Genomic DNA, 13573 nt, shown 5'->3' on the forward strand with positions numbered 1-13573 from the left:
TGCAGGAGAGGATCAAGATTGTAGAGGTCTACTTCGCGACGAAATCGGTTATCCAAACTCAACAAAAATTTCGGAGGAACTTTCCAGGGAGAGACGCTCCAACCAGACTCACAATAAAGTGCCTCCTGGACAAATTCAGGGAGATGGGAAGTGTACAGGATAACACTGAAGGTTGCAATGGCTGACCAGTCAGGACAGAAAATAACATTGTGACTGTGAGACAGCGTTTGGAGTAGTCTCCAAGGAAATCTACAAGATGTTTGTCCCAGGAGACTGATCTTTCAAGGAGTTCAGTTATGTGCATAATGTGCCAGGATCTTCAACTATTTCCATATAAGATACAGATATTAAAACATCAGACCGATGCAAATAAGGCTGAGAAACATACCTTTGGGCAAACCATCAGTCAGAGAATCGAAGACCATCTTGATTTCTTGGTATTATTATTATTTTTTTTTTCAGTGACGAGGCAAATTTCCACCTTAGTGGTCTTGTGAACAAACAGAATATGTGCTTTTGGGCTATGGCTCAGCCTCATGAATATCGCCCACCTAATGTGGAGAAAGTGACCGTTTGGTGCGCATTGGGTCGTAATGCCATTATCGGCCCATACTGGTTCGAGGATGCTGATGCACGTCCGGTAACTGTGAAAACAGAGCAATATATTACACTAATGAGAAGAAAATTCATCTCTGCACTGAGATGCAAGTGAGGTGGTGACATGTATACTATGATTTATTAGCAGGATAGAGTAACACTGCATTGCTCCAATGTTTCACTGGAATACCTCCATTGCTACATCCCTGAAGACAGGCTCATCTCCCGTTGTAAGGACCACCCTTGGCCTGCACATTCTCTAGACCTGTTCTCTTTGGATTATTTTCTGTGGGGATACCTAAAAGACAGGATCTATGCTAACAATTCCCAAACTATTGCTGCGCTCAAGAATAACATTCAAACAGAGATTAAGAGAATTCCCCATGACATGCTAAACAAGGTCATTAGAAACTTCAGTGTGCGAGTAGCCACAGTGATTCAGCGCCAAGGAGCTTGGATTGAGCACATTATAAACTACTGAGCTGTGCTCACAAAATGGTGGTATACGGGAAAAAAACCTACACCACACAAAACTTACATGTCTGTAAGCCTGGTCTATAAAAAAAAAAAAAAATGTAAAGTTTTCCTTACAATAATAAAGGCTACTTTATCACAAATGGATACATCTTTTTGGACCACCCTGTATATATATATATATATATATATATATATATATATATATATATATATATATATATATATATATATATATATATATATATATATATATATATATATATATATATATATATATATATATATATATATATATATATATATATATATTAATTTGACAGATTTGAGGACTGTGAGCTAGTGGGACGGTGATTACAAGAACTTACTTCAGCTATGCCTTGAAATGGCACAGGAGTTGCCTTACATTCAAATCCTGTTTGAGAAGGGAACAAGTACACCAGAGAATGGGTAGTGACTCCTTTGGCAGTCTTTACCCAATCAATTCAGGGTTTCCCATTCCATGCCAGTGATTCTACTCAGTTTCTATGGGAACTGAGTAGAATCACATGCAAACATCATGGGATTGAGACAACATCCCATTCATGTTAGACACTTTTCTAGATATTAGTACTACTATTAGACTTAGTAGATATTCATCTCTTCACCTTTTCCACTGCTTAGTAGATATTTTAGAAATGTAAGACTTATCACTTATTGTTTGGTTAGATATATCAGTGGGATCTAATTTATTTTGTGTGTTACTGGATTAAGCAAAAGACCTTAACCTGTAACCCTGCACTGATTGAGAGCAAGTAAACAGATGCAGTTTATATAGATCATTATCCACATAAGTCAAGGGTTTGACATTAATGGCAGCTCTTAATTCCATAAAAATACTATGGAGTTTGTTAGTTACATAAGGTAACTCTAGTGAAAAGTCTTTTTCACTCCTGTGAGTGGCTGTTGATGGCATTACCAGTAGCTGTCAGCCTTTCACAAGGAATGAATGTATCACATATCAATCCATTTAGGTTCATGTTTGATCATCATACCCCTCATATGTTTTCTCTTTTCACACTCTGGGGCCACTAAAGCTCAAAGAACCCAACATTGAAGCCATATGTGCAATTGTTAGAAAAAAAAAAAAGTATCTGCAAACACAGGACTCTTCGCAGCGAACTCTGCAGCATTGGACCCCCCAAAAAATATTGTATTTCTTGGACATATGTTTTGCCAGCCCCACACAAGCAAGCAGGACCTAAGGAAGAAGCTAGAGAAAGGACTTTGAATGTTATTTATAAGGAGATAGAACCCTAACCTGGCATTACAGGTAGGGAAATTAATGAGAAAATCCCACATTTGCTGGCAGGAATATCTGAGCAAACAGTGAGAGATTATTTCAAGAGGGACCTAGATTACAGGTCTATGCCTAAATCATGGGTAACACATGCCTATCATCCTAAAAAAAAAAAAAAAATAGAAAATTAGCTTTAGCTGCTCAGTACAAAGACTGGGTTCTTGATGAGTGGTGCAGGGTGTTATAGTCTGATGAGGCAAACTTTGAAGTGGCTGATATGGCCTTCCTGTTTTGGGCCACGACATCATTGTGTTCAGGTACAATGCCATAATGCAGTGTGAGATCTTGAAAGATACATCCAATTCACACTAAAATACTCTGCAGAGTGGCTTGTATATGTACAGATGAAATAGGACAGGACTGAAACAGCGATACACGGGATAGAATGTTTCCTTAACATGGCTGAATATGAACAGCAGGGCAAGGGATCTTGCTCTCGCCCCTGTGAATGACCTGTTATCTAGAGAGCTGCTAGACCTGCTCCCTGCATCACAGTTTCCCCTAGCTCCATTTCATAATTGATAATTAACGATATTTTGTTATATTATAATATTTGCAGTATATCTAGACAGAATAGGATAATAAAGGAAGAGGCAGTAGACACCTGCCGAAACGATAATTACTCCCAGTGAAATCTAAAGCATTGTTCAGGGGGTGCTGTGAACTTATCATTAAACCCAGCTGTGACCTCACTGAACGTTTCCCTTTGTGTCTCACAACACAAGGGGGCAGTCACAGCCTATCCTCTAAAGACAACTCTCTTCCTCCACACAAAACTGCAGGCACCTAATAACACACACATTTCACTCAAAAATTTCAAAATCATCATGGAGACTCCTACACCAGACTCGGAGTCCCTATCTGGGGAGGGGACCATAAATGTCCCCAGGTCGGACTGCCTTTCTGTCGACGACCCTAAGTGTCTTGACACCCCTCTCAACTTTTTTCTCCATTAACTTCTGCAACATTCGCGGTCTAAGATCTAATTTTCAATCTGTAGAACACCACCTCTCCTCTTCTAAACCTCATCTTCTTTTCCTCACTGAAACTCAGGTGTCTGAGGCAACTAACAGTAGTCCCTTTTCTGTTCCTCCTACTTTATTTATCCTCATTTTCGATCCAAAGCTGGATGTTGCGTTTATGTGCGCAATGATTTAACCTGCTCTCGTGCCCACGCTCTTGAATCTTCCGAGTTTTTCACCATCTGCCTACGACTGCAGAGTCACTCTTAAACTAAATTTAATTGTGCTGTATACCTCTCACCTAACTCCTCTGACTATAAGAAATTCTTTAACTACTTAACTTCCAAAGTGTAGCACATTCTGACCCTCTTCCCTTTTGCAGAGATCTTCATTCTTGGAGACTTTAATGTTCACCACCAGCTTTGGCTTTCCTCTCCCTTCACTGATCATCCTGATGAACTAGCCTTCAACTCTGCTATCCTCCACGACCTAGAGCAATTGGTGAAACACCCTACTCGTACTCCCGACCGTCTTGGAGATACACCCAACATTCTTGAAATTTTCCTGACCTCTAATCCTTCTGCTTATGCTGTCACCCTTTCTTATCCGTTGGGCTCCTCCGATCACAATCTCATATCTGTATCTTGTCCTATCGCTCCAATCCCCTCCTCAGGATCCCAATAAGCGAAGGTACATCTGGCGTTTTGCCTCTGCTAGTTGAGGGGACTTGAGGAGGTATTTTGCTGATTTTCCTTGGAATGACTACTGCTTCCGTGTCAGAGACCCGTCTTTGTGTGCTGAGCTCATAAGTGAGATGATAGTGTCTGGCATGCAGGCGTACATTCCTCACTCTTATTTTCGACCTAAATCTTGGTTTAACACAGCTTGTTATCTTGCTATACATGATAGAGAGGTGGCCCGCAGAAGGTACTTAAGCCTTACATCACCAAAATCTCATGCATTTTGTATATCTGCCCAGAACCATGCCAAGTCTGTTCTTCAACTAGCCAAAAACTCCTCCCTTAACAGAAAGTGTCAAAACCTTTCAAGATCTAACTCAACTCGTGACTTTTGGCATCTAGCCAAAAATATCTCCAATAACTTTTCTTCTTTTTCCTTCCCTCCTTTATTTCAACCAGATGGCACTACTGCTATCACATCTATTTCTAAAGCTGAACTCTTTGCTCAAAACATTTGCTAAAAAATCTATCTTGGACGATTCTGGGCTTGTTCCTTCCTCTCCTCCACCTTCTGACTACTTCATGCCACCTATTAAAATTCTTCACAATGATGTTTTCCATGCCCATGCTGGCCTAAATCCTAGTAAGGCTTATGGACCTGATGGGGTCCCTCCTATTGTTCTCCGAAAATGTACCTCCGTGCTTGCACCTTGCCTAGTCAAACTCTTTCAGCTCTGTCTGTCAATATCTACCTTTCCTTTTTCCTGGAAGTTTACCTACATTCAGCCTGTTCCTAAAAAGGGTGACCGTTCTAATCCCACAAACTACCGTCCTATTGCTTTAATTTCCTGCCTATCTAAAGTTTTTGAATCTATCCTTAACAGGAAAATTCTTAAACATCTATCACTTCACAACCTTCTATGTGACCCATAAAAGGGTCAAAGCAGTAGTAAAAAATTGATGCATACGTGTCTTGAAACCTCCCTCTTTTCAAGGAATTCAAGTCATAGGAAAGTGGAAATACAGAAGCAGGCAGGGAGTTCCAGAGTTTACCAGAGAAGGGGATGAATGATTGAGAATACTGGTTAATTATTGTTTTAGAGAGGTGAACAGAATAGGTGTGAGAGAAAGTAGAAAGACTTGTGCAGCGAGGCCGCGGGAGGGGGGAAGGCATGCAGTTAGCAAGATCAGAAGAGCAGTTAGCAAGATCAGAAGAGCAGTTAGCATGAAAATAGCGGTAGAAGACAGCTAGAGATGCAACATTGCGACGGTGAGAGAGAGGCTGAAGACAGTAGGTTAGAGGAGACGAGCTGATGAGACGAAAAGCTTTTGATTCCACTTTGTCTAGAAGAGCAGTATGAGTGGAACCTCCCCCCAGACATGTGAAGCATACTCGATACATGGACGGATAAAGCCCTTGTACAGAGTTAGCAGCTGGGGGAGTGAGAAAAACTGGCGGAGACGTCTCAGAACGCCTAACTTCATAGAAGATGTTTTAGCTAGAAATGAGATGTGAAGTTTCCAGTTAAGATTATAAGTAAAGGACAGACCAAGGATATTCAGTGTAGAAATGGGGGAACGGGTGAGTGTCATTGAAGAAGAGGGGATAGTTGTCTGGAAGGTTGTGTCGAGTTGATAGATGGAGGAATTGAGTTTTTGGGGCATTGAACAATAGCAAATTTGCTCTGCCCTAATCAAAAATTTTAGAAAGATCAGAAGTCAAACGTTCTGTGGCTTCCTTGCATGAAATGTTTACCTCCTGAAGGGCTGGAAGTCTATGAAAAGACGTGGAAAAGAGCAGGGTAGTATCATCAGCGTAGGATAGATCGGTCAAGAAGTTTGGTTGAGAAGATCATTAATGAATAATAAGAAGAGAGTGGGTGACAGGACACTACCCTGAGGAACATCACTGTTAATAGATTTAGGAGAAGAACAGTAACTGTCTACAACAGCAGTAGTAAAACGGTCAGAAAGGAAAAAAGGTTTAGGCCAGCGAGGGCATGGAAAACATCATTGCGAAGAATTTTATTAAGTGGCATGAAGTAGTCAGAGGGTGGAGGAAAGGGAGGAAAAAGCCCAGAATCGTCCAAGATAGAGTTTTTAGCAAAGGTTTTAGCGAAGAGTTCAGCTTGAGAAATACATATGATAGCAGTAGTGCCATCTGGTTGAAATAAAGGAGGGAAAGAGGAAGAAGCAAAGTTATTGGAGATATTTTTGGCTAGATGCCAGAAGTCACGAGGGGAGTTAGATCTTGAAAGGTTTTGACACTTTCTGTTAATGAAGGAGTTTTTGGCTAGTTGGAGAACAGACTTGGCATGTTTCTGGGCAGAAATATAAAGTACATGAGATTCTGGTGATGGAAGGCTTAAGTACCTTTTGTGGGCCACCTCTCTGTCATGTATAGCACGAGAACAAATTGTGTTAAACCAAGGTTTGGTCGAGAATAAGAGTGAGGAATGTACGCCTCCATGCCAGACACTATCACCTCTGTTATGCACTCAGCTCACAAAGACGGGTTTCTGACACAGAAGCAGTAGTCATTCCAAGGAAAATCACCAAAATACCTCCTCAGATCCCCCCAACTAGCAGAGGCAAAACGCAAGAGGCACCTTCGATTAGAGCGATAGGACAAGATACAGATATGAGATTGTGATCGGAGGAAACCAACGGAGAAGAAAGGGTGACAGAATAAGCAGAAGGATTAGAGGTCAGAAAAAGGTCAAGAATGTTGGGCGTATCTCCAAGACGGTCAGGAATACGAGTAGGGTGTTGCACCAATTGCTCTAGGTCGTGGAGGATAGCAAAGTTGAAGGCTAGTTCACCAGGATGGTCAGTGAAGGGAGAGGAAAGCCAAAGCTGGTGGTGAACATTGAAGTCTCCAAGAATGGAGATCTTTGCAAAAGTGAAGAGAGTCAGAATGTGCTCCACTTTGGAAGTTAGTTGGAATATTAGTCATATTGGCCAACATCAGGCATCGTTTTGACACGGAATGTCTTAACGAGGTTATTACACATTAGTATATGCCTGTTTTTTAAATGTAACAATTATTAAACAAGAATAACCAATGTGTCTACCTGTCTCTTTCCTTCGATAAAGAAAAAAAAAATCGGATATATATATATATATATATATATATATATATATATATATATATATATATATATATATATATATATATATATATATATATATATATATATATATATATATATATATATATATATATATATATATATATATATATATATACTCGTATATTTTTTATTTTTTTTTATGGAGGTTGGACACTGGCCAAGTGCAACAAAAATCCAGTGAAAAAAATAAATAAATAAATGCCCACTGAAATGCCAGTTCCATAAAAGGGTCCAAAGTGGTATTCAAAAATTGAAGGATAAGTGTCTTGAAACCTCCCTCTTGAAGGAATTCAAGTCATTGGAATGAGGAAAGACAGAAGAAGCAGGGAGTTCCAGAGTTTACCAGAGAAAGGCATGAATAATGCCTTTCTCAATGGTATTGAACAATACCAAGTTTGCTTTGCCCCAATCAGAAATTTTAGAAAGATTATAAGTCAAGCGTTCTGTGGTTTCCCTGTGTGAAATGTTTACTTCCTGAAGGGTTGGACGTCTATGAAAAGACGTGAAAAAGTGCAGGGTGGTATCATGAGCGTAGAAGTGGAAAGGACAAGAAGTTTGGTTTAGAAGATAATTAATGAATAGCAAGAAGAGAGTGGGTGATAGGACAGAACCCTGAGGAACACCACTTTTAATAGATTTAGAAGAACAGTGACCGTCTACCACAGCAGCAATTGAACGGTCAGAAAGGAAACTTGAGGTGAAGTTACAGAGATAAATATAGAAGCCGCAGAAGGGTAGTTTGGAAAACAAAGCTTTGTGCCAGGCTTTATCAAAAGCTTTTGATATGTCCAAGGCAACAGCGAAAGTTTCAGCAAAATCTCTAAAAGAGGATGACCAAGACTTAGTAAGGAAAGCCAGAATATCACCAGTAGAGCGTCTTTGATGGAACCCATACTGGCGATTAGATAGAAGGTTGTGAAGTGATAGACGTTTAAGAATCTTCTTGTTGAGGATAGATTCAATAACTTTAGATAGGCAGGAAATTAAAGCAATAGGACGGTAGTATGAGGGATTAGAACAATCACCCTTTTTAGGAACAGGTTGAATGTAGGCAAACTTCCAACAAGAAGGAAAGGTAGATATAAATAGACAGAGCTGAAAGAATTCGACTAAGGAAGGTGCAAGCACTGAGGCACAGTTTCGGAGAACAATAGGAGAGACCTCATCAGGTCCATAAGCCTTCCGATGGTTTAGGCCAGTAAGGGCATGGAAAACATCATTGCGAAGAATTTTAATAGGTGGCACGAAGTAGTTCAGAGGGTGGAGGAGAGGGAGGAACATGCCCAGAATCGTCCAAGGTAGAGTTTTTAGCAAAGGTTTGAGCGAAGAGTTCAGATTTAGAAATAGATGTGATAGCAGTGGTGCCATCTGGTTGAAATAAATGAGGGAAAGAGGAGGAAGCAAAGTTATTGGATATATTTTTGGCTAGATGCCAGAAGTCACGAGAGGAGTTTTATCTTGAAAAGTTTTGACACTTTCTGTTAATGAAGGAGTTTTTGGCTAGTTGGAGAACAGATTTGGCATGGTTCCGGGCAGAAATATAAAGTGCATGAGATTTTGGTGATGGAAGGCTTAAATAGCTTTTGTAGGCCACCTCTCTATTATGAACAGCACAAGAACAAGCTGTGTTAATCCAAGGTTTGGAAGTTTTATGTTGAGATAAAGAGTGAGGAATGTACGGCTCCATGCCATAAACTATCACCTCTGTTATGAGCTCATCCCACAAAGATGGGTCTCTAATATGGAAGCTGTAGTCATTCCAAGGGAAATCAGCAAAATACCTCCTCAGGTCCCCCCAACTAGCAGAGGCAAAACGGCAGAGGCACCTTCGCTTAGGGGGATCCTAGGAAGGGGATTGGAGCGATAGGACAAGATAAAGATATGAGATTGTGATCGGAGGAGCCCAACGCATAAGAAAGGGTGACAGCATAAGCAGATTTAGAAGTCAGGAAAAGGTCAAGAATGTTGAGCGTATCTCCAAGACGGTCAGGAATACGAGTTGGGTGTTGCACCAATTGCTCTAGGTCGTGGAGGATAACAAAGTTGAAGGCTAGTTCACCAGGATGGTCAGTGAAGGGAGAGGAAAGCCAAAGCTGGAGGTGATTAATTTTATTCAACTGATAATATCATAAAGCTTGGAAGACCAGCAATTCACTTCTAAATAACATAAACTTTAAGGAGCAAGTGGTTAAGGCTGCTGCAGTCTCTGTGAGGGACACATTGCCAGTGAACTATATGACTTTTTCTTTGAGCAGCACGCCAGGCAACTCTACTGGTCTGTTCTTCAGTGGTCAAGTGGGTGGAGCTCCAAGGAACTAAAATTCTAAGCCTTTGTGACAACTGAAAAAAAAAATGTCTTTTCCTACTATGGTGTTGGTAAACTGTTGTTTTTACTATAGAATATTTGAATGAACCAATCCAGGTACTCTTGAGCTCATTCTGAATGAACTTGAAGACTGCATGAACCAGTTTCAAGTAGAAGTGTTCATTCAGGATGGGGTACCATGCCACACAGCATAACTATGTATTAATGAACTCGGAAATCCACGGAAACTTAATTCAATAGAGAACATCTGGGCATTCATCAATCATCAGCTGCTGGACATGGACACATATACCCTTCTGTGCCTTTAAAGTGCCATTAAGATAATTGGGACAGCATTAACCATAATTATCTACAAAATCCTTTTGATGCCTTTTCCAAGCATCTTAAGAAGGTTAAGAAGATCCAAAGTTACCCTATATATTGATAATTTTGGTGATCACTTCGGGATCACTCCTAAGCCAGGCCTTTGGATCTGCAACTCCTGTAGAAAGGGGTAAAAAAAAAAGGAGAAACGAATAGCTTCCTCTACACTAATTTTTCCTACATCCTACACGCCACATTCTCTCCAGAAACTCTTTCACCGCCTCGATCATTCTTTCATTCGCCTCTCTTCACAGTCCCAGCAACAACACTATCCATTTCTCCACTCTTTCATTCCTATCATGCCCTAACTCAGCCAGTATCACTTGCATCATCTCATTCCTGTCTCTGGCATACTTCACACATTCCAACACCACATATTCCACCGTCTCATCTTCTCCCATGTCACACATCTGGCACATTTGTAACTCCTTGCATTCACATCCTTACACTGTGCCCTTACTCAGAAGAGATCACCAGCCAGGCTTCCATCATACCACCTTTCATACCTCAGGACGCCTTTCTTCTTGTACCATTCCAGGGTCTTCTTTCTTTCCATCTAATTCTTCCATTCATTCAGCCCCACACATTTCACTTCTTTGTCTATCTCATTTTTCCATTTTCTCACTTCCACTTCAGCTCCCACTTTGCTTCCTCTTGTTACCACCCATTCACACTCATTTTGATTCCTCCCAGCCATTCTTTTCGCCCACACAACTTGTAATCCACTCCTGTCTGTCATTCTCATGCACCTCTTCCTCCATTTGCTTCCACTTTCATTCCTTTGTACTTTCATTCCTTTCATGCCCATCAGCCAGCCTGGGCTCACCTTAACTTCACCACTGGAATGAAAACTAAAAAAAATATCCTGCCTGGGTAAACAAACATAAAACATACAAATAACACTTTAATGGATATCAAAATAAATTAATACACAACTCGTGTAAACTCACAACAACAACAAAAAAAAGAAGAAATAACTAAATGAAACTTATACACCTCAAAATTTCCAGTTGAGGGAAACCACGGGTAATCTTCGTTCACACGAACGCTTTTTTTCCCCTGCTGAGTGATGACAGGCGTCTCCCTCTTGTCACCACAGACTGATAGGGCTCAGGATGGCCACACACTACACCACTCCTCCAGTAGACAGGCACACACTGGTGAAGAGGGCTGCGGCTACGGTCTTTAAGCATCACCGTGAAACTCCTGCAACACACCCATGGTGCACTCTAATCATCCTCTCTCCCGCTCCCTACATTTCATTAACATCCAACGTTTTGCCCAACAATATCTTCACACTGAAATACATTATCACATACCTGCTATGCTGATAAAGCTACACAGTCCAGACCTCTAAAACAACCCCTCATGTGTCCGCGTTCCGCGCCAAAATCCCTTTCGTTCCAAAACAAACACTTCCCATCAAACCCCACGCTAAGCAGCTGAACATCACGATGCGTCTAGCTCCGCCTAACTCCTCACACCTTCCTTGCTAATCTTGCATCATCCATTCTCTCAAGCCTAATCTTGTACCTAAGTGTGGCTTTTGTGTGTCTTTCCCTAAAGGTGAAAGACCATATCCCATATCCCATATCACCTCTCAAGGTTTCAACTGCTGTGCACCTCGGTGCACTCAGTGCCATCCCTGCTACTCTATTCTGGCCCACTTCTAACTTATCAATTTAACTTTCATTCCATGGAATCACATCCATACCATACATTATACTTGGCACAGCCACACTCTTCCACACTTCTCTCAGCACATCATACTTACTTGCTCTCATCCTTGCTGCTCTTCTCAATCGACCTACCCACTGGTTTACCATATCTATCTTTTCATTCTTTGCCTTTCCACAACCACTAGGACTCATCCACATCCCTAAGTACTTGTATTCTTGCACCTGTTTCAACTTATTCTCTCCAAGTCTCCATACCACATTACTTTCATCCTTTGACATATTCACAACCTTGCTTTTCTCACTGCTAAACCTTACTCCAAAGTCTTTTCCATACCCATCCACAACATCCAATAAACTTTGAAGCTCGTCTGCCAATTCACTCATAATAACCACATCATCTGCATAAAGAAGCACACATACTTTATCATTCCCCACACTTACCCCTACATTCATTCTTCTCATTCTAGCTGCTAACTCCTCTGTATACAGGCTAAGAAGGGTTGGTGACAATATACAGCCTTGCCTAACTCCTTTCTCTCACTCTTCACCCAGTCTGTTTCTGTCTCCAAGCCTGTATCTAGCTCTTGTGTCCACATACATACTTTGCACTATGTTAACTATCTTTGCACTCAATCCAGTCTTTTCTAAGACTCTACCTAGCATTTTTCTATTCACTCTGTCATAAGCTTTCTCTATATCCAGAAAACCTAGGTACAATTTCTCCCCATCCTTCTTTTTCTTCTCAGTCATTTAATTAACCACAAACATATTGTCCTCAGCTCTCCTATCCACACCAAATCCATTCTATTCTTAACCCAGCGCTCTAACTCTCTCAATCCATTTATACAATCTCTCATTCAACACTGCACTGAAAACTTTATCTATTGTATTCACTAATGCAATTGGCCTGTAGTTCTTCAACTTATTCTTACTCTTAAATCCTCTCTTATGTAACAGACACACTCTGCTCTCATTCCACTTGCTTGGCACTCTCTCTTCCTCCCCACACTGTTGAAAAATTCAGTCAATAACTACCTCCTCACCATTCTTGTAGAACGCATACGGTATATCATCTGAACCTGCTTCCTTGCTATTCTTCTCTCGTTTCACACACCTCTCCACTTCCTTCCTGCTGATTCTTTCATTCAGTTCATCTGCATTCTTCCTTTCCAGTGTCACACATCCTTCTCTCTCACACTAAACATCTCACCTACCCCACCTACTTCTTCCCAGAACCCTTTGATTGCCTCCCTGGTTCCCTCCTTCTCTGTTATAACTACACCATCCACTTTTAGACTCCACACCAATACTGTCTGACATATTCTCACCTCTCATGAAGTTGTACCATTCACGGCCACCTTTCATACCTTTCTCCCTTAAAGATTGAATCACACTTCTTTCACTCTTCACTTAAGCATTCATTATCATTCGTCTTGTCAACCGCTGCTGCTTCACATACGCTGCCCATGCAATCTAATGCTCATTCTCTGCCTTAAAGCTTTCATGCCTCTTTTTCCTCAGCCGTCTACACTGTCTATTCATTATCTTTCGCTCCTTTCTAAACGCTCTGATTTCATCATTCCACCATGGTTTACATACATTCTTTCTTCTACCTATTCTCAGAAACCCTATCTGGTTCTCAGCAGCACCCCTCACGTCCTCAACCAGTTTCTCATTCAGATGCTCCACGTCATGCACACTTTCGTCATCCCAGCTTCTCTCACTCAGATCAACCTGAAAGTTCTCCTACACTATATCCCTCAGTCTCTACTTCTTTTTCTTACTTGCCACTTTCACTTCATTCGCACCCTGCATCAAGCACTCCACAACTAGCATGTTGTGATCAGACACAATATCAACCAAACCATCCTCATCTATCCACATATGAGACACAATTTCACCCATTCTTCCATTCATGAACATGTAGTCAATTGCCGATTCCTACTCTCTTGCACACTAAGTCATATGCCCCTTAGCCAAAGTAACATTCAGATTTTCCAGCTCCAGTTTATCAACAAA

Source organism: Scylla paramamosain, chromosome 49 (assembly GCF_035594125.1).
Source record: "Scylla paramamosain isolate STU-SP2022 chromosome 49, ASM3559412v1, whole genome shotgun sequence".
Classification (NCBI taxonomy): domain Eukaryota; kingdom Metazoa; phylum Arthropoda; class Malacostraca; order Decapoda; family Portunidae; genus Scylla; species Scylla paramamosain.